The sequence below is a fragment of the Periplaneta americana genome, chromosome 10 (assembly GCF_040183065.1).
Source record: "Periplaneta americana isolate PAMFEO1 chromosome 10, P.americana_PAMFEO1_priV1, whole genome shotgun sequence".
NCBI lineage: Eukaryota > Metazoa > Arthropoda > Insecta > Blattodea > Blattidae > Periplaneta > Periplaneta americana.
In genome coordinates, this window is record NC_091126.1 from 169,742,875 (window position 1) to 169,766,182 (window position 23,308).

The 23,308-nt window shown below is 34.8% G+C and overlaps 1 long non-coding RNA gene across 1 annotated transcript in view; it reads left to right on the forward strand.

Annotated features, from left to right (window-relative positions):
- The first annotated feature begins 15,538 nt into the window (after positions 1–15,538).
- The window catches only part of LOC138707350 (uncharacterized), a 195,044-nt gene continuing 187,274 nt past the window's right edge, over positions 15,539–23,308 (forward strand). The window contains exon 1 of the long non-coding RNA XR_011334189.1: positions 15,539–15,600. This is a non-coding gene — a long non-coding RNA (uncharacterized lncRNA). The remainder of the gene's footprint in view (positions 15,601–23,308) is intronic.

Consider the following 23,308-nt stretch of genomic DNA (forward strand, 5'->3'; position numbering starts at 1 on the left):
CGGTATAACCCGAGCGTTAGACATTCGTTCTTGTTACAGTGATGAACTGTGTAGTAACATCATAGATGTTTATCATTTCAAAACTTTGCAGTGTTTAACTAACCTCTCCATAATATAACTACAAAACTTGATTTAAAATGTAATATAAATGTTATAGGTAAATGTTTTCTTTTTTTTCACACAGGAGTGATTTTGTTTTTGCTACATCTGATAAATGTTATTGGATGTAAATGTAATTATTACAAACGGAGAACACAGTCACGATAATGCAAGAAATGTATCAAGTTTTCTAGTAATAATAATAATAATAATAATAATAATAATAATAATAATAATAATAATAATAATAATAATAATAATAATCTCTAATGATTAGTGTATCAATCTTTGTGTCTGTAAAAGTTGTGCAGAATGATTATTCGTTTAATATATTTTCTGTGACGTTATCTCTGTACCAATATTGTTATTAATCTGCTGCTATATCAATATTTTGTAAAACGTTTCTACATTGCCGCAGTATATAGGCGGAACACTATGTATGGACCTATCGTATTATATATCTGGTAAATCAAATATTGAATAATTATTAATTAGCAATAATAACTGTATATCGATGTTTTTCATGCTATTTTATTTACAACTTCATGTTCCTGTTTTGGTACGTTCCATTGACTGTTACATTAAAGGTTTGTTATAAACGCAGAAAATAAAGCCTTATTTTTACCGTGTGTGCAAAACATATGTGTATCTTATCTGTCGCCTTCCATACAATATAAGACATGTCGGTGAGATGACATTGTACTGTGCTTCTATTTATTACGAGCGTATCACGACCGATCGTATCTCACTCGAGGGTGCGACACTCGACCGAGTTCAAGCGAGCGATTTAACTCCAATGCAGCACTCTGGTATTCACCCATTTGCAAGGAGATGCTGAAACTGTCGACCTTCATTTTCCACATATTTCTCATATTGCTTACAATATTTCCCTTCGCCTTCCTTAGTTATCTCTGAGAAATTGTGTTAATATCTTGACAGATGTTATTCTTTAGTTTAAGATATGGGGACTTGTCTTGTACACTTTATCTTTCAATGGTTCCGGAAGTAATAGTTACATGAGTTAAATCGGGAGATCGAGAGGTCCATATATTGTTAGTGATGTTTATCATCGAATACTTCACGATTTGCCTGTAAGATAACTTTAACCGTATTTTCCGTAGCAATCTCCTAAAAAATTTGAAACTACATTATGTTCCCTTGCACTTAATTCCGCAAAAACGGTTGTTAAATATTTCTCACACAACTTCAAAATAATTGAGCCCTTTATTCTGTTACCGTTAAGTATGCAACATACTGCAATTTTTTTTGGTCATGAAGAGGTTCCTCGTGGAGCAGAATAGACTTTTCAGAAATCTAGTTTATGTTGCTTAGCGTTGCAATATAGCCTTGTGAGTGGAACCAAGCTTCGTCCGAAAAACAAAATCAGATTAGAATAAATTTCTCCGTCAAGCACCTTACTCAAAATCCATTCACAAAGTATACTATTAAGTACCGTATCATCCGATTTAAATTTTTGCGTCGCCGTAATTTTATGTGAATTCAAATTTAGTAATGTTGTAGCCTCTTGTGCGGAAGTGTAGAAATTCTCATTTGCTGAGAAAGACGAGATTTTTAAGCTAATTTTCCAACCGAAGTCCAATGTCATCCAGAGTGTCTTCTTTGAGCACTGCAGTAGCCTTATTCGTTCATTATCTTGAACCCTTCCCGTTTCAAAAATAGTAATATACGTTACAAGAGCGGTATGTTGACGTTTTCATGGTCGAGGAAAAGATTGAAAAAGTGAAACGTAGTTGAGCTTTTTTAATTTCCGAGAACATGAAAACAAACATACCGCTCGTGTATCGTACATTATTTTGTGCGAAGATCGTTTATTACATACCTGAAAAACGAATTTCTAATTAGTTGCAATGAAATTTCCATGTTGGTTTCTGTTTAATGACGGCAACTTCGGAAAACCAAAATATCTTTCTTCAACATTGTTGCTATAAAATCTTTTCTGTGTTTACTATACTCCAGCAGGCCGTGATATACGTCTGTCTTTTTTTTCCCCCAGTCTATAAATCGCGAACTTAAAACAAACGGTAAGGTTATGTAATGATTTATTTTTCATTTTAATATTTTAACAATATTTTTTATATAACATATTGCAGTAATAACATCTGGAATCTTGTTGATTTTTTCACGGCTTCCTTAATGTTACTTGTATCAGGAATGTAATAAGTTTCGTGGAGTAGTAGACTTTACTTAATTTTTGCAAATATTTAAAAACAATAATTAACATTGCAATTTAGGTGAAATTGCAGTGGTAAGTTTCCAATTTATAATTATTACTATGTTAAACGTGTCTAAAAATAATATGTTAAAAGCCTAAAGCAGTAAAATGAATGTCGCGCTTAAGCGGTGAGAAGAGGGAAATTGTTAGGTGTGTTACGTTGGGAATACTGAATGTGGTATTTCACACTTACCGCGTATTGGTTCTGTGCGGAAAACAAGAAAATGCGCACGATCTCGCACAAAAAATATTAACCTAGTTATGAACCATAGTAAAAGCTGAAACTCGTTCACCTGGGAATTTCTATTGAATCATAAATGTACATCAGTTGAAGAATAGAATAATTAGACCTATTATTTTCCATTTCGTCTTTCTTTTCCTTGCAGATCGTGTACAATCACATACACTTGCGCTAGATAAAGAATTGAAATATGTTTTTGAGTGGGGGGTACATAACTTTAAAATAGTGATATTTTGCTAGACACTCACTCTAGCGTCGCGACTTTAACCGCGAAACCTTGTTGCCTCAGGCCGGAACTTTATAAGCTCCGCGGCCCGTGAAAGCCGTATCATGCGCGCGTTTCACAGATAAGCCGCTCACACGGTAGGAAATTAAGCGCTTAAGTACCCATGTCTTTGCCCCAGATTACATCTGCACTTCATCAATCCGCAGTTGTGTTTGTCTATTGTGAGCATATTAGTGCATAACTTACAAACTAGGATTCCATATAAGAGTAATAATAAAAATTAAAGAATTATTTCCACAAACATATTCCATATAAAAGTGAATAATAAAAGTTATAGAATTATTTCCACACACATATTCCATATAAAAGTGAATAATAAAAATTATAGAATTATTTCCACACACATATTCCATATAAAAGTTAATAATAAAAATTATAGAATTATTTCCACAAACATATTCCATATAAAAGTGAATAATAAAAGTTAAAGAATTATTTCCACAAACATATTCCATATAAAAGTGAATAATAAAAATTATAGAATTATTTCCACAAACATATTCCATATAAAAGTGAATACTAAAAGTTATAGAATTATTTCCACAAACATATTCCATATAAAAGTGAATAATAAAAGTTATAGAATTATTTCCACAAACATATTCCATATAAAAGTGAATAATAAAAGTTATAGAATTATTTCCACAAACATATTCCATATAAAAGTGAATAATAAAAGTTATAGAATTATTTCCACAAACATATTCCATATAAAAGTGAATAATAAAAATTATAGAATTATTTCCACAAACATATTCCATATAAAAGTGAATAATAAAAATTATAGAATTATTTCCACAAACATATTCGATATAAAAGTGAATAATAAAAATTATAGAATTATTTCCACAAACATATTCCATATAAAAGTGAATAATAAAAGTTATAGAATTATGTCCACAAACATATTCCATATAAAAGTGAATAATAAAAATTATAGAATTATTTCCACAAACATATTCCATATAAAAGTGAATAATAAAAGTTATAGAATTATTTCCACAAACATATTCCATATAAAAGTGAATAATAAAAATTATAGAATTATTTCCACAAACATATTCCATATAAAAGTGAATAATAAAACTTATAGAATTATTTCCACAAACATATTCCATATAAAAGTGAATAATAAAAATTATAGAATTATTTCCAGAAACATATTCCATATAAAAGTGAATAATAAAACTTATAGAATTATTTCCACAAACATATTCCATATAAAAGTGAATAATAAAAGTTATAGAATTATTTCCACAAACATATTCCATATAAAAGTGAATAATAAAAATTATAGAATTATTTCCACAAACATATTCCATATGAAAGTGAATAATAAAAATTATAGAATTATTTCCACAAACATATTCCATATAAAAGTGAATAATAAAATTTATTGAATTATTTCCACAAACATATTCCATATAAAAGTGAAAAATAAAAATGATAGAATTATTTCCACAAACATATTCCATATAAAAGTGACTAATAAAAATAAGGTTTTTCCGTGGTTTTCCTAAGGCGCTAAGACAAATGTCGGGATGAGCCCTAAAAGAAATGGGCCACGGACCTGCACTCATATCCCCATTAATCTCCCTAATTACTTAAATTAATCAACTAATTACATCTCTCCCCCTCTTCGTAATTGAGCCATCATATAGCCAAATGGCTTGTCTCAAAATTGAGACGATTCAACAAGGCTCATGACAGCAATCACCTCCTACATAATAGCCAAATTGGCTAGTCTCTTATACATGAGACAACTCATCTCGCCTAATGTATTCCGTTGTTTTCCTCAGGCGTAAGACAAATGTCGGGATGAGCCCTATAAGAAATGGGCCACGGACCTATATGCCCTTCCCCATATATATTCCACTCTTATTATAAACTATGTATGCCCTAGTTCGGATAATATAAATAGTCTATTAAATATACGAGGTCACTCAATAAGTCGCAAATTGAAAGGACAGGGAACTCTCAAATTGCAGATTAGATTTCACGGCGCTTCTTCCGACGGCCTTCACATGCTTTGTCATCGAATAACAGATGACGGCGTCTTGCTATTCTAACGGCAAACACCAGCCAACTCCTCCTCGCCCCGTTCCGTGATCAATTGATCAAAGTCAGTCCCCCCCCCCCCCGCGTATGTGGTACCTAAGAGGTTACGTCCAATTTCGGCTTCCCCTTCAAAATTTTTCTAGAGCTCCCTCAGGGGAGCAGCGTAACCCGGAGTGAGACTAGTGGCCAACAGGCTTGGAGCTCACATATTTAGTTTTGTACAGCCCCCAACCCATTGCAAGGACGCCATTTGCGTACCTTTTAAATTTTCCTCCCAATTCTCCTTCGATTTTTCGATTTTTCGATTATAGAATTATTTCCACAAACATTTTCCATATAAAAGTGAATAATAAAAATTATAGAATTATTTCCACAAACATATTCTTAAGCATCTACAGAATAGCTACAAATAAAGCTGTAGATTACCCTATACATTTCTTTTAACCTTTGAAGAAACTAAAAGTTCGATTATTTCTTCATCGTATCTCACCTCCCTCAAATCCATTTTTATAGTATCCTCCAATCTACGTCTCGGTCCCCCAAAGGTATTTTTCCCTCCGTTCTTCCAACTAACACTGTATCAGTGGCCGTCAGCACTCGCTGAAATGGGTAAAGGGTAAGCCTAGCAACGTGATATGCCCCGTCGTGCACCAGGAAGAGGTAGAGAGCATACCCAAAAGCAGCCACGGATGCTCCGCGGGTAAGAGACGCTAGCCCGAAGTTACAGTGTGCTGATGACAGGTGCTCTATATGGATTCGCTTATACGTGCTACCAGCCCTGCTCATCTCAGGCGTTTGAACTTAATGTTCCTGATTATATTGGATGAAGAACGCAATGCGTGCAGTTCTGCGTTGTGTAACTTTCTCCATTCTCCTGTAACGTCATCCCTTTTAACCCCTAATATTTTCCTAAGCACCTTATTCTCAAACACCCTTAGTCTCTGTTCCTTTCTGACAGAGTCCAAGTTTCGCAACCATACAGAACAACCGGTATTATAACTGTTTTAAAATTTCTGTCATATTCTTTGACAGCAGACTAATGTACAGTAATGGTAATATTTCAATGTTGGTTGTAATATTCGAAAGTTTATTTACTCCTAATCGTAATTTACTTTCTCATCTTCCTTTCCAGACCACTTTCTTAATTTTTCTGTTCGCACAATGATTACTTAACAATCATTGTTATTATTTGCTATACAAATATGGTTAGTTTAACCACTGTCACTATTTACAATAGGAGCATTGTTGTAGCACTTCGTCACACCTCACACCTATTAAACCGTTATTATCTCGAGTATGGGAATTCTGATTTCAAACATGTTTGCGGTTATTGCTGCCTTACCAATTCTAAGAAAGGTACTGAAAGTTTCAGAAGTACAGGCTTACTCAATATATAGTTAACTTCTACGTATATGTGACTGGGATGTTTACAACATCCCGCGTGACTCCTTAAGGCAGGCCTGCACAAGATTTGCGCTCTTCGAGCCGGCTCACAGCTCATGAGCGGAATGCAGATATTAGCTGCGCTCTGTATAAGAGTGGACTGGAAGAAGGGGTCGATCCCGTACAAAATAAACACAAAAGAAAGTACTATTACGAGTGCTTATGAAATGAATTCCCGTTCAGTGTTTGCAAAACTATCTTGGACTATTATTAATTAATAAAGAAATATTTATTTTACAGAAGTAATAGAAATTCTATACCTACTTAAATGTACAATATCATTTTGTTATATTTTTATTTATCAGTACATCAAAACGAGGTTTTATGCTGTTGGCAGCTGAAAGGAACAGTAGCCTACTGATCGTAATGAAACATCAGTTACAGATGTTCGATATCTGCCTTTATTAAAGTTGATTATAGAAAACAGTTGCTCACAAATATAAACGTTGAGCCAAACATAGCAATCATTTTCACAGCCAGCCTGTGTGGTCGTGGATATTATTGCTAATGTTTAGTCTTGTAAAACTCAACCAAGCTAGTAGTATTATTCAAACGATCTTTAGCCCTTAGGTCACATTGGAGATCAATAATTTCGAGCTGTAAATCGTTAAATGTTAAATGTTATGTTCCGTCTTTTAGATCCCTCCATACTGTACTGTAGCAGTAGGTAAGCAACGTGAAACAGTTACTGAGAATAGGCCTACATACTGCACTCCACTAGATAACTGAGTGGTCGTTTCCCTCTCCTCTGCCTATAGCAAGTCTATGTCATTATGACGTATCTTCCTCTCCGTTTCGGCGAACGGTAAACACCGCTCTCCCGCTCCGAAGGAGCGCGCGCGCTCATTAAGCGGTATTTGTTCAGGCCTGCCTTAAGGGTTTAAAGTGTTTCATATATATAAATTTTATTTGTTTTTATCTCCTCATTTAAAACTAATTTTTAACTGAAAATTTACTATTATGCTCAGCATTCTATCAATAATAATCGGAATGAAAATTTTAAGTGTGCGCATTATTTTTGCCTAAAATATTACCACGACTCTAAAAATTATTTTAAAAAATCTGTTTGAAATTCTACTGAGGTATTCATGTTAACTTTTATACAGTAGCCTATGTATTATAGGAGAATTGGAAAAATTTGCCTGGAGCTAGATAAAAATTTGTGGAAGGGGAAAAACTAAAAGCCGATAAAAATGGAGTTAATCAGCAAAGACTACAGGGGATTTAAGTCACGCACACTTTTAAAAGGCTGCCAAAACAAAATATGTTGTAAGAGGCGCAAGTTTCTGAAATTTTGTGGGAACATCTGTAAGCACCGTTACGTTTTCAAGAGTAAAAATAATAATTGATCATTTTCGCTAAAAATAGCATTGCGTAAATTCAGTGTACAATTAAAACCATTTGTTAGGCAATAAAATCGGTGTTTGAAGTCTAATTACCATCTTCTAGGAAAGAATGGAAGCCTCTCTGAATGCCAATAAAAATGGTGCATGATTATTGCAATAATTTGCCATTTTACCTCAAAATCAAATTATTTCGATGCAAATAATAACTTTTAACGTAAATTTTCTGTATAAATATTCGCATATTCGCTAGTAGTAGCAGCAGCAACAGCAGCAGTTGTTTTATTTTGCCTGGCAGAGTTAAGGTCATGAGGCCTTCTCTTCCACTCAACCAGGTTTCAATAATATACATGAAATACAAAATTAGATTACAAAACAACACAAAGAAAGATACCTTAGAAATTACATAAAATATAGTAGAAAATTACAAATAGTCAAGATCGGTTACGTAATATAAAATTACAAATAGTCAAGATCGGTTACATAATATATAAAATAAAGTAGAAAATTACACATAATCAAAATCAGTTACATGACATAAGGGGAATATACCCACTCACACACACACAAACACACAATTTATAAGACCTAAAATGCTCGAGATAAATTCGACGATTAATTCACTTGAGATATATTATACAGTTAATATTGTAAATTTATTTCAACTCAACAATAGGATTTTATTCTTCCAACAATAATTCCTTTCTACAATTCACCTTAAACGCTCTCGTCAACAATAGGATTTTCACTCAACACAGTATTCGTTATAGCACTCCACTGACGGCAATGACAATTTACTTGGACTATTACGAACAACAATGAACTGTTAATCTTAACTAATATTTACAAAGCACTATTTACAAATCAGAACTATCAGTCACTCGAGTTCACAGTATCTCGAACCACAGACCTTCAGAGATAGTTCATTGTACTCGAACTCAGGTCCCTCCAACTGCGGTCCACTGCACTCGAACTCAGGTCCCTCCAACTGCGGTCCACTGCACTCGAACTCAGGTCCCTCCAACTGCGGTCCACTGCACTCGAACTCAGGTCCCTCCAACTGCGGTCCACTGCACTCGAACTCAGGTCCCTCCAACTGCGGTCCACTGCACTCGAACTCAGGTCCCTCCAACTGCGGTCCACTGCACTCGAACTCAGGCCTTCGGATGCTGACACAGTTGCGGACGCACACTCGAGCCGAACTCCGGTACACAAGACTGGCTTGCTTGCTCTGGCTTACTCACTGACTGGCTGACTAATCAACTGAAAAACTGAAACTGCTGAAGTTCGCTCGCGTTTCTTCTTTTATAGCAAAATCATAGTTGCGAGAAATTTCTACGGGTGTGCAGAGATAGCTCTCTCGAATTATCTGGATATCTCCACTTCGACGGACTTGTGGAAGAGTCGGGAGGGTCCGTCCCCCCCTTCACTCCGCACGCAGCAGTTGCGCGCGCACTCTCCCCTCGTCGCGTTGGCCCTTTCCCCTCTCTTCTCTCCGCCGCGCGCCGTCCCTCAATGCTCCGTGGAGCCCGCGCGATCTGCTCCCTTGCGGGACGCTGGTCGTGAGTTCGAATCTCACGTCGCTGTCACAATATACTAATAGGAGAATACATGTGGGTTACAAGACATAAAATGTTGATTAGCAAAGTCGTACTAAATGGCATACAAATACAAATAGATAATAAAAAAGAAAAGAAAAAAAGAGGAATAGAGGAGAAAAAAATAACAACTTAGTCATTTAAGACTATTTAGAAACTCCCACAAGAGTCTAGTTCTGTTCAATAAAAATCATTTCTAAGTAGAGTGTACTTAAACGATTTTAGACTTCAACTGCTCCTGATTTCCTGCGACAAGGAATTCCAGGAACGGGCTGTATGTATTGTGAAGGAACATACATACTCACAATGAATATCATTTTCTGCTTCAATCAAAGGTTTATTGCATTATTCCGAAAATCTACGGCCTATATCTATGACCAAGAAATAAATGTGCGTATCTCTCGCCGAGAATTTAATTCTATTCCACTTTCAGCTGCACAATCTAGCAATTGACTACACATGACGTTCTTAACATTATGCTGGCAGATATAATATCTTGATCATATAAAATGCAGTGCTCATATAATTTTTATCCTGAAGATACCTATAAGTTTTGGGTAACACCGAAAACCTGAAGTATACAAGACATGGACAGGAATAGGAAACTTCCCCCATAGCTTTCTCTAAAGTCCTGAATTGGATGGAGACAAGTTCAGAACCTTGGGAACAGTTATTTGGCTCCTGAGAATATAAAGGGGATTAAAGCAGTCAACTTATGCAAGTTTATAGTTGCCTCTGGGTTGCCTGCTTAATTCCTCTCGGTGGGGTTCAGAATGGGCTAAAATAAAAGGTCTCATTGCCTCAGACCACTCTGTAACCCCAAAGAAGAAGAAGAAGCAGCGATTCTAATGTCTCCTTATAGAAATACCCGATCTCTTTACTGGAGACTAAACTTTACAGCTTTTATAAAATTCTGACAATATACAATGGGATAAGAGTTAAGACTGAAATCATGCGTTCGAAAAGTGTACCACCACGTCTTTATCGGGTTGGCCTAATCATCTGTTTTACTGACAAGCAAACATTCTGATGGGGCAGATAAAAATAATATCCCCCCATGTAAATAATGTCAAAACAAGTATTAATATTATTGAAGAATGGCTGGATGCTCACTTACTTTCTTTGAACGTTTCTAAAACAAAATTAATAAAATTTTCATTAACATCACATGGCCTTGAGCAACTAAAAATAAATAATAACAGAAGTATAACAATACATGATTGTAGCCTACTTACTTGCTCATGTAACGCTTTGAGTATATCCTCACAAGTTAAATATTTAGGCATTATTATTGACCAACATTTAAAATGGGACAAGCATATCTCCTTCCTGTGTAACAGATTGCGTAAAACAATCCACAAATTTTCCATTCTATGCTCTTATTTACCTCTTTATGTTCTGCGTACTGTGTACTTAGCTCTGTTTCAATCAATAATTCAGTATGGTATATTAGGTTGGGGAGGAATGGCAAAATCAACTCTCCATCCTTTAAATTTGCTCCAAAAAAATTATCAAAATTTGTCTATATAAACCTTTTGATTACCCAACAAAATTAATTTTTCAAGAATTTGGTGTATCAAAATATTTACTTCCATAAAAACACAATAAATTTAAATTAGATCCTCATGAATACCATACGAGACAAAACTACAGTTTCTTTCTAAATACTCCCAAATGCCACACAACTGCTGGATTAAAATACAGCAGAAATTTTGAATCCAAATTATATAATGCATTAATTAGAGCTTACCCTGAGCTAAGTACACTTAACACACATAGATTTAAGAAACAAATCAGATTAATTATTTAATTGTTTTAGCTAATTGAGTTAAAAATTGATACTCTAATATTCATGTACTTTTGTACTTTCTATTTGTATATAGACCCTATTATTACATGCTGTATGTATTTTACCATTTATTAATGTTATTGTGCTCAATGAACTCTCTTAATTTTGTGATATATTTTGTATAACTGATCTGAACTGCGCCCGAGCACGAGCTTCTGCTCTTTCGGGCTGCAATGCCTAATGTAGCTCAAGTGTATAGTATTAAATAAATGAAAAAAAGTGCTTATACAAATTTTGGACACTCGAGCGGAATCACGGGGACTGTCCAGAAAGTAAGATTCCCTGGGAACGTTTATAGAAAGGAAACACAATTTCATGGAAATATTTATTGGAACAGATACAACAATTTTTTAGGTTTTTTTTTTCAACATATTCCCTACCGGAATTGAGACACTTGTCATAAGATGGGATCAACTTTCAAATCCCTGTGTCGTAGAATTCTGCAGTCTGGGATTCGAACCAGTGTGTGACAGCTGTCTGCACCTCTCTGTTGATTCCACAGCAGTTTAAAGATCCATGTTGCTGTGAAAAATTAACCCTATTTTGAAACTTATAACATCATTAACGGAATATGGAGTAATTCCAATATCCTTGGATTTTTCACATCAACATTAAGCTTTAAAATGAAGGTTTAACAAAACTAGGCTATAAATTTTAAGTTGTTTCCATTTTGAATTAGCTCATCGATATTTCCTATGTGTTTTAATACTGCTTTAGTAAATAATTAATTGAATAAATAAATGAATGAATAAATAAATAAATAAGTCAATAAGTCAATAAATAAATAACTTAATTAATTAATAAATAAATCAATCAATAAATAAGGGAGCGAGAGAATGAATGAATGAATAAATACATATTTATAAATAAACAAATAAATGAGTACCTAAATATAAATAAAAGAGTAAGTAAATAAAGAAGTAAATGAAGTAATTAGTGAGTGACTGAGTGAACAATCTCAAGTTTGATATGAGTACATATAAACTGTTTGCTTCAGTTAGTGAAAAATAAATTTCCTCATCGATTAATAGCACTGCAGACTTTCTAAATCTGCAAACGCTATTACACTACTGAGCCAAAACACATGCTTCACTTTGGATCTTAAAACATACATTCTTATTTGCCAGTGCATTAGGCAGATTCTGATAAGACATATCATGCATTAAGCTGGTTTTGCAGCATAGCCTTATTTTTATACGTATTTTTATATGAGAATATGTTTGGAAATTTGATATCCATATTTACTACATTTAGTATAATTTGGTACATAACTCAGTTTAATCAAAGAGTGAATTAAGCAGATTTTGAAACGGACCTCCTCATATCTTAGTGTTTCGTGTCTCAGTAAATTACAGAAGCAGGTGTAGAAATAATATCTTTGTTACTTTATCTTTCAAGTTAATCGAGGATAGCAATAATTATCCTTCATACTTATTAGTAATTTATACAAATACATCGTCAATCAATTTTTCATGTAAAACTAGGTGGCATGTACTATATTTAATTACACATATTTGGGCTTCCCTCGGGGTTCTGCTGTTTTTATTTATCATTCCACAATTTTCCACAATCAACTTTCATAATCACCTCCTCCGGTTTGAAAATTGCCTTGTGTTACTTGGTGCTGGCTCGTCCACCTAACGAGGCACGGGTATTCTCGTGATGGTGTATCCAAACGGAGGTAGATGGCAGTGGTGACGGTTCTATATGGCCGTACATATGATAATGACGTGGTAAATAAAAAAATACTTAGTGTGAAACGAGATTCGAGTATTATCAACAAGTTGTATAATTGATTGTAACTGAAGTATTTGTCTTACAAGACGAGACTGTCTATTATTTTCCTAACAGTGACTGAAGTAAATGGCTTATACATTTAAAAGATTTAACATCGTGTATTAGTTATATGACAGTTCAGACAAGCGAGGGATGTTACTCTAAAATTAGCTGCAACCCTTCCCTTTCCACCTTCCATCCCCTCTCACTAATTATAATCAGTCTACAATTCCATTCCGCGCGTTGTAATCAGTGGTGGTGAAGATGCTACAAATAAGAAAGTACGGGTATAATTATACCTCAAAAAATATGTTGTCACTTAATTTTATATGCAGGCTAAACCTTTCGTATCGTTCAATAACTTTCCTAAGCTTAAACCAGATTTTTTCCTCTTCTGCCTCAAAATTATCTTACAAGCAGACGTTCTGATGGGGGCAGATAAAAAAGTTAAATTTTTTTCTTCCCCATGTTAATAATGTCAAAAAAGTGCTTATACAAATTTTGGCCACTCGACCGCAATTACGAGGGTCGCAAAAAAATTAATTCGCCAGGGACCGTTAACAAAAAGAAAAAAACGTAATTTCATTGCACAAATTTATTGGAACGGACACAGCTTGTTGAGCTATTTTTCAACATATTTTCCATCGGAATTGAGACATTTCTCATATCATGGGATCGACAGAGAGACGCAGTCAAACGCTGGTTCCGATCTGAGGCGGCTGACTTCTACGACATAAAAGTTGATCCCATGGTATGACAAATGTCTCAATTCCAGTGGGGAATATGTTAACAAATAGCGCAACAATTGCTGTATCTGTTTCAAGAAATATTTCCATGAAATTGTGTTTTTTTTTGTCAACGGCCCCAGGGAAAATCACTTTCTGAACGGCCTCGTAATTGCGGTCGAGTGGCCAAAATTTGTATAAGCACTTCTTTTGACATTATTAACATGGTGGAAGAAAAAAAATTTTTATCTGCCCCCATCAGAACGTTTGCTTGTTAGTCACATTTTCATTTTTCTTGTAGATTTTCATCCTGTCACACACACTTCTTACCCGAGAGCATTAGCCGATGTTTGAATAACGAGTTTAAACAATAAAACAAATAATATTATACACTGTTGAATGGGGCTATATGAATCAGAGCATTGAGCTAAACAAAAGCGTGTAATATCATTGTCGTCATTTGTAAACGAGTTTTTAACCCTTTCTGACCTAAATTTATTGGTTCAGAATGTCATAGACACACCATGGAGAAACAAAAAAAAAAGCAATCCCCTTCCTAATAGCAGCTGGCCAAGGAACTGTCGGGTGCTGCATTATATCGGCAAAGAAAGAAACTACTTCTGACGTGGTAAATATGCATCCATAGATAGTTGCTAACCACTAGGATCGCTAATATCGCCTCATTACAGAGAATGCGAAATAGTACCGGCACAGTCAATTGTTTCTAGCACCCTCGCAACTCAAGCTTCGTGACTGTATATACTAGACTGTGATTATACACATACAGGGATCAAGAAGCAAACGCGCGTGCTGCCTGATGTATCACCATAAACAAAAATGGCCGTCTGCCATACGTCAAATCTCTTTCGGGAAGCTTCGGTTTTTATTTCCTGAGAGCTTATGTTTACACGTGAACGAAAGTTCCAATAAATTGTTTTCACTGTTTCAAATAATTATACTGTTGTCTCCAACCAATTGTCTATGGTTGATGTGGGTGCGTAAGAAGCCAGAGGTTACGAGTTCAAGATTCCGCTCTGTTTTCCCTTTTCTTGTTTGATTTGTTTTCTGTCTGTTTATAAATCAAGTGTTATACATAATTTTTAACAAAGGTAAATTAGGGGGAACATAAAAATTCTTCCTCATCGGTTATAAACAAGACAGATTTTTTCTCGTGTGAACCAGGTGCTTTCCGAAGCTGGACTTAGACAAATTTACGTTAGAGGAAATCGGTCATTTTTGTGTCTAATACTGTACACCGGTGGTAATGAGTTGTTAAATAAATGATTGGAAATAATAATTCAAGTCAACTTTTTCCAGTGTTCGATTTTTAATTGTTATCGTTCTTCTCTGGTTCTATATTCCAATAAAACCGAACACTCATTTATGTGAATATGTAAATCGCCTAATCTTATTATTCGTATGCCTATTATAATGTTATGATATACAGTTAAGTGGCCCTCTGGTGGTGCTGGGTTGAATTAATGTTCCCGCTATCCCAGGTTAAGCACTATCTATGGAAAAGCTTGTATACATTTCAATTTATGAAATCATATTGACAGACTGCATTAAAACCTGTATATGTACAATATGTCCTACTTCATGTCTTGGAAATAGTTTTATTGTGACATTAACCTTCTTCTAATTAGTGCTCTGGTACAGAGAAATTACCTATTTAGAAGAAATATTGCGCATTGTGAATAGTATTTTAATATTCTTTTATTGTCGGCAGGAAATTCTTTCCACTTTCTGTACTTGGTAGTGAAGACTATGTGCTGCCACCTAAGGTAAAAACTATCAACGAATGATCCGGCAGCTGTTTTTTATAGAATAGAAAGCTACGTAACTTGTGATTGCTTCTTATAGGCTACGCTGTAGGTAGTTACATTACGTACGTGTTTCGTGTACAAATACGGTGTCGTTGTTTGTAATTTCCGTGGAAATACAAACTGGTAAGTTAACAAAGTTCAGTTTAATTTCATTTTCATATGATTTACTTCTTATTCCTTTCTTCATGATGATATAAGTTGTTATTTAAAGACTGAGTTTTCGTTCGCGCTGGTCGACATTTTGAATCGTTGACGCAGCAAGGAGTTGTTATTTACTTCGCTTAAATGACGAGCAAGACCGTTTTCGAGATGTTTGCTTAAGAAGGGCGTATAGCAAAACTTATCTATGTTCTACACATTAACATTTCACTACGGTTATGTTGTGAACATAAATATATTGTAGTTCTATGTATCACGTAAGAAAGGTGCATAAGAATTTGTCCGAACTATTCTTAAGTTTGCAAATATATCATTAAAGAAGAATTCCTTAAAATTATTGTAATTTAACAAAGCCGCTATGGGAACGGGTGTAATAAATATTTCCGTACACAACACCGACGTAGATTTCAAGTTCTGAACATTGAGTATGCAATAGGCCTAGGTTACACTAATGTAAATCTGTTCACAAAAGATACAGCCTATACAACGTGTACAATTTTTTATTTCAGTACAACGGATGACAGAAATAATCATTCCTATCTTCTAATTTAAATAGTCCTTCATAAGTATGTCGAAAAAAAAATATGTTGTACAATTTAATATAAATATGAACCACGTTTTCTCTGTGCCTCTATTTTCAATAACTACACCTCCAGGAAAATAGAGATATGGTCACTTTATTTAACTTATTTCGTATTTATAACGGCATGAAGGTGAACGATCATCTATTTTATTAAATGTACTGTTTTGCTTACAAAATGAAATTGTCTCTAGTAATGTCACGAGAGGTCTGAGATTTGTCTGGGAAGTCTCAGACCTCGAGTGACATTTATTAGGACTATTTCGTGAATAAAATAAAACTGTAAATACATCCCTAAAATTCGATCACAAAATATTAATAATTGTATATTAACGAATGCTTAACCTATTCAGACATTGTGAAGTTGAAATACTCGTAGATGAATATCGATTACTGCAATAAAGAAATTCGATGTTATTCAGTAATGCCAATTGCGAAAAGCGAAATACAGGTTTAACAATGTTAATTACACATGCTGCACTTTTCTCTTATTATTATAACAAATATAATTTCATTATCTGCTGAAATCATAATTTAATTTAACAATAACAGTGGGGACAGCTATATACCAATGCTTATGTATTCACAGCGAGACATGTTGTTACACAGTGAAACCATCTCTGTATAGATAGGCCTAATTAAAACACGAATTTTATTACCCCATACGGAAGGTAGTTTGATCAAAGACCTTATTATTACTATGCAAGATCTTTGGGTTTGATATGCGATGATGTTACATAAATTTGAACATCTGACTTTCTATTAATTGTTTAATTTAATTCACAAAATATAAATTTTATAGGCCACAATTAAGTTACTCGTACCTGTGGGAGCAGGACCAAGGTCAGGTGTGCCTTATTTCGACCGTTACTTACAATCGGTGCTACACGAAAGCATTTTTATAGCTCGACAAACGCATTCTCGCTGTAGTGCGTAACGGAACTAAAGCTGCATCTACACAGTGCAATATTCCAATCGAGTATGCGTGCAATCTGGGAAGAATATTGAAAGAATCAAGTTTAAAATGTACGTTCAATTAAGATGCATGAAGATTTTGTGTCTACATGGTGCGCCGTTTTGAACGTCGTCTTCACTGCGTAAATATATTAATTAATATTAAATATCAATCTTGCATTCATTGCTTTAAAGTTGAAAGAAAAGTTTAATTGTGTAGTTGCATCTTAATGTATTCATGATCATAAATTTACGGGGAAACAGTTGGCGACAACGACTAAACAAAAGAACGACTATGCGATAAATTGATAGTGATAAATCTATCTGCAAAAATTATCGCAAAGTGTGACTGTGATTGGTTGGAATTCAAAATTTCATTACACTTCATTGGTCGAAAATGGAATGACGTCATATAAACGAAATAGTCACCATCAAAATTATAGATATAGTATGTGCAAAGTATTAGTCCAGGAGTTAAAAATAGTGGACGTCCTTGGTGTATTTTTAATGTATCAAAGTGTACGTGGTAGTTACATTTCTGGTGTATTTTACAACTTAATGAAAATTTCATTAAACAAGTCTCTTTTCTTTTTGAACACGTACTTATCGGCGTAGTTCAGTCCGCAGGTGCATTTTCCTATTGCTCTGGAGTTGGGCTCGAGCGTTGCTTCGATTTCCGCATGGATTGATTGCATGGTTTGTTTCTTTTCCGAGATTTTGCTCTAACTTAAGACAAATGCCTGTTAATTTACATCAAATACTGTCTTTTGTTTCATCCCTCTGAATATCATTTCCCTATCGCATACTCCATCGGCACTAAATACTCATTTAATACAAGCTCCTAACATCGTTAAATGAGACTAAAAATATATGCTACTTCGATCTACAATTGCAGACAATTTAGGTGCTACGAAGTAGAGTTCGTGTTTCATAATAGAATGTAGAGTTGGGATAAGATGTTATACTTACAGCAAATTTTGATTGGTTAGATCCACAAACCACAGTGTTCTATATTTAGTTCTCTTAAAATACTGACCAAATAAGAAAATACGTTAAGATAAAGATGTAAACGAGATGGTCATATATAATATTCTTACGATAAAATTGAAAAAAATAGACATAGATAATGCATTAAACGTATAAGCATGTACACTCTTAGAAAAAAGATTTAAAAGTCCAAGATAGGAGATCGTGCGCATGATCAGAGGACGTGCGACCTGGTTCACAAAAGAAGGACTAGTTGAGGTAATAAAATTAGTTTTGTTTCGTTGTATGTCTAATCATACGCACTGTCTCCTATCTGGGACTTATAAAGAATCTGTGCAACAAACCTTATTTCTAAGACTCTACATTTTGTTCTGTCGACGATTAAAATTGTTTTCAGTATTAAGCAGGGGCAGCTTTCGAAGAGGGGCTGCGGAGCTGCAGCACCCCCAGACATTTGTGGCTCTTGTCTCGTTTAATGGTGTGAAATACATTTATTATACAGTCTTTATTTAGCGGCTCGAATTTAAAAAAAAAATTCGCTCTCAATGACATGCACGCAATCGTTAGTGAAGTCACTTCCTCCCCTGGTGCTGCCAGAGCGAAACCAGAGACAAGGACTATGGGGTGAAGTCACTTCCTCCCCTGGAGCTGCCAGTCTCGTCTCGGATGCTTTGCGCGTTAGTTTTACCCCTCCTCCCTAGTGCCCCTTGCCTTGAATCCAGAGTTTCCAGGCGCTGCAAAATTTGCAGCAGCTTGTCAGTAGCGCGCAGTTTTAAATACATTTTCTTTAATGTTGTGAGTATAACAAGTGCAACAATGTTTAATTCTGTACAATATTTACAGTCTATTCAGTTCAGTACGTTAAAAATTCAGGAGAAATGTGAAATTAAGTGTCCATCAGTTGAATCCCATAATGGAAAGAGCCGCTAAACAAAATACAAAGGCTCGCATATTTTTTGCTGATTTATCCAGTATCCCTGCTTTCTTCTCTCGATCTCCACACAGTCTGTATTAGATTAATGTGTTTCAAAGACAATTCCATCAGCTGGGGCAACAAGATGGATTTAAAATAAGAACAGTAAATGTTGTTCATTAGAAGAAGGAGCCATTGCTAGAATGTTTTCAAACCATAATGGAATCTGAAACGTCTAACATCACAATAAATGGGGCAAGCGCCCTGGTGCGTACTCTTGAATATCCTGAATTCAATTTCTGGCTCAGTTATTTTTTTCATTTATTGATGTATCATGTAGATACATTATACAACCAACTACAACATCGCCTGTTAGATATTCCTAAGGTTCAAATCTGCATATAAAAAATTAAATTATGGTTCATTTAACGACACTCGCAACTGCAGGGATTATATCAGCGTCGCCGGTGTGCCGGAATTTTGTCCGCAGGATTCTCTTAAATGCCAGTAAATCTACTAACATGAGCCTGTCTCATTTAAACACAAGTTACAAGATAAGGCGCATGGAATTAATCTTTAAATAAAGTTGCTTGGTTTATTTATGTATGCAGCCCCCTTTAATTCAATACCCACGAGCCGCCACTGGTATTAAGCTTTCAGTAACTCCGTAGTTGGATAATTATAAAAGTGTTTGTTTGATAGGATTTGAGCTTTTTTGTTCCTTGGTATCGGGTTAGTTTGCAGGATTTTTGTTGGTTCGGTGTTTTCTTGGCTACATTTTTTTTTAACTATTAGTTGGCTTCTTTGGATTTTTTTTGGCTTGTTTGGTTTTATGTTATCTTGTTTGCTTCCTTGTCTGCTTTCTTATCTGATTGTTTGCTTTCTTGTCGCCTTGTTTGCTTTCTTGCTGGCTGCTCGCTTTCTTGCTGGCCTGTTAGCTGTCTTGTTGACTCGTTTGGCTCTTTTGTAGGCTTACTTTTTTTCTTGCTTGTTTTTTTGTTAGGTTGTTTTCTTGGCCTGTTCGCTTTCTTGTTGACTCGTCTAGCACTTTGTTAGGCTTACTTTTTTTCTTCTTCCTTGTTATTTTTGTTAGATTGCTTCTTTATTTCTTGTTGGATTCCTTGGATTCTTGTTGGCTTGCTTGGTTTCTTGTTGGATTTTTTAATTCCTATTTGCTATAGTTTCTTTTTTTTAAGTGTTTGACTGATTTGTGTTTTAGTTGGTTGGTGATTTGGTTGGTTGATTGTCTAGTTATCTTTATCGTTGTTTGCCTGTTTGGTTGTTTGTGTGCCGTCTTCTCTTTGGTGGTTTGGGTTTTCTATTTGGATTTTTTGTTTCGTTGATTTCTTGGGTTTCTGGTTGGTTGGAGTGTTTTCGTTTTGTTGCTTACAAGCAAGCGTTCTGATGGGGGCAGATAAAAAAGTTAAATTTTTTCTTCCACCATGTTAATAGCGTCAAAAGAAGTGCTTATACAAATTTTGGCCATTCGACCGCAATTACGAGTCCGTCCAGAAAGTGATTTTCGCTGGGGCCATTCACAGAAAAAAAAACACAATTTCATGGAAATATTTCTTGAAACAGACACAGTAATTGTTGCGCTATTTGTTAACATATTCCCCACTGAAATTGAGACATTTGTCATACCATGGGATTAATTTTTGTGTCGTAGAAGTCAGCCTCCTCAGATCGGAACCAGTGTTTGACTGAGTCTGCTCCTCTCTCTGTCGATCCCATGATATGAGGAATGTCTCAATTCCGATGAAAAATATGTTGGAAAATAGCTCAACAATTTCTGTGTCCGTTCCAATAAATGTGTCCAATGAAATTTTTTTTTCTTTTTGTTAACAGCCCTTGGCGAATTAATTTTTTTGCGGCCCTCGTAATTGCGGTCGAGTGGCCAAAATTTGTATAAGCATTTTTTTGACATTTTTAACATGGTGGAAGAAAAAATTTAACATTTTTATCTGCCCCCCATCAGAACTTTTGCTTGTTAGTTGTTTGGGTGTTTTGTTCCCTTGGGTTTCTGGTTAGTCGCTTTGTTCGTTATTGTTTTCGATTTGTTGGTTAGTTGGTTGGTTCGTTTGGGTTTTTTTTTGAAAATTTGGTTGGTTAGTTTGTGTTTTTGGTTGGTTGTTTGGTTCGTTTGGGCTTTTGTGTGCTAGGTTAGTTTCTTTGTGCGAGATCGTGCGTATTTGCTTGGTTTCCGCACAAAACCAATCCGCGGAAAGTCTAAAATTCCACATTCAGTATTCATTCATTCATTCATTCATTCATTCATTCATTCATTCATTCATTTATTTTATTCCATAGATCTTACATGAGCAATGAAGCTTTAAGATGTGGAACATGTCAACATTTTACAATATTACAATTACAATTTTTACAAATTTTTATAGTTTTACAATTTAGTAATTTTCTACAATTTTTACAATTTTGTACAATTTTTTTACATTTTTTTTTACATTTTGGCGAGATGTAGTGAGATGAGATGAGGTCCGAGGATTCGCCAAAATATTACCCGGCATTTGCCTTTTCGGTGGGGGAAACCTCGGAAAAACCCAACCTAAACATAAAAACCCAACCTAAAAACCCAACATAACAATTTCCCCTCTTCTTACCGCTTAAGTGGCATATTTATTTTACTGCTTTAGGCTTTTAACACATTATTTTTAGAGACGTTCAATATAGTAATAATTATAAATTGGAAACTTACCACTGCAATTTCATCTAAATTGCACTGTTAATTATTGTTTTTAAATATTTGCAAAAATTAAGTAAACTCTACAAATCCACTAAAGTTACTGCATTCGTGATGCAAGTAACATTAAGGAAGCCGTGAAAAAATCAACAAGATTCCAGACTCATCATAGACTGGGGGGGAAGACAGACGTATATCACGGCCTGCTGGAGAAGAGTAAACACAGAAAACATTTTAAAGCAACAATGTTGAAGATAGATATTTTTGTTTTGCAAATTTGCCGTCATTGAACAGAAACCAAGATGGAGATTTCATTGGAACTAATTAGAAATTCCTCTTTCAGGTATGTAATAAACGATAAATTAATGTAGACACACGAGCGGTATGTTTTCTTTCAATTCTCGGAAATTAAAACAGCTCAACTACGTTTCGCTTTTTCAAACTTTTCCTCGAACATGAAAACTTCAACATACCGCTCTTGTAACGCATATTACTATTTGACTATTATATTGCTTTGTTAGATTGAGTTTTTGTTTGCTTGAATGTATCTATCGCTCGGTTCTTTTTTGGTTAATAAATAAGTACATATTACTTAAGTATGTCGAAGCATTTACGCTTAGACTGTGGTGAGCACAAACAATTATACAAGAGAGGTCAACATGCTTTGCGTCGGTTTTGTGGTTTCATTAGAGATATTATGACATGTTCATTGCATGGTATTTGGACGACAGAGGGCGAACTGTGAGGGGGAAGCGATCTTCTTCACGTTGTTTCTCTCCTCTCTTACTGTTGTCATGTCACTTCTTGTAGTGCATCTGCCTGTGTCAGTTACATTATCTCTTCGTCCACCATAACACTCGGCGCATGCATTGTCAAGCAGGGACAATGCTGCACGCTTCAGACTTTAAAACAAATCAAAATGATATGCATCCACGAGTTACGAGTATGAATGCATGCTAACGTACACTTCAAAATTTCTGTCCAATTATTAAGTGGCAGATTAAAATACATAAAACATATGGGGGGGCTATTATATCAATAAAATAGGATCCAGCAGACAGAACAGCAGCGTGGCAACGTCGCAAACTGAGGTTCTTGGTAAGATTCGACACACTGCTGTAATAATTTGTTTTTTATTTATTTAGAATATTAACGTGCAAAAACAACAGCACAAGGCCAATTACAGTTTAGCACGATACAAAACAGAACAAAACAACAAATTATGATGAGAATGAATGAAATGGCAATGAGATGAAATACAAACAATATAATAGTCTACATCAATCAAATAATAATTATAAAATTATAAATTTAGTACAATGAGATAATTGAAATAAAGGAATAGTCTACCTTAATCAATTGACCAAATGCAAGAAATAAAATGGACAAATAATTATAAAATTAGATCAGTGAGTTAAAAACTCAAAGATATACTACACAAGTTGAATCCATGCAAATTAGCATATTTAATGCATCTGCAGACCGGAGAGAGAGATTTAGGATTCTTATAAAGCAATTTATGAAATCTTAAACCATTAGC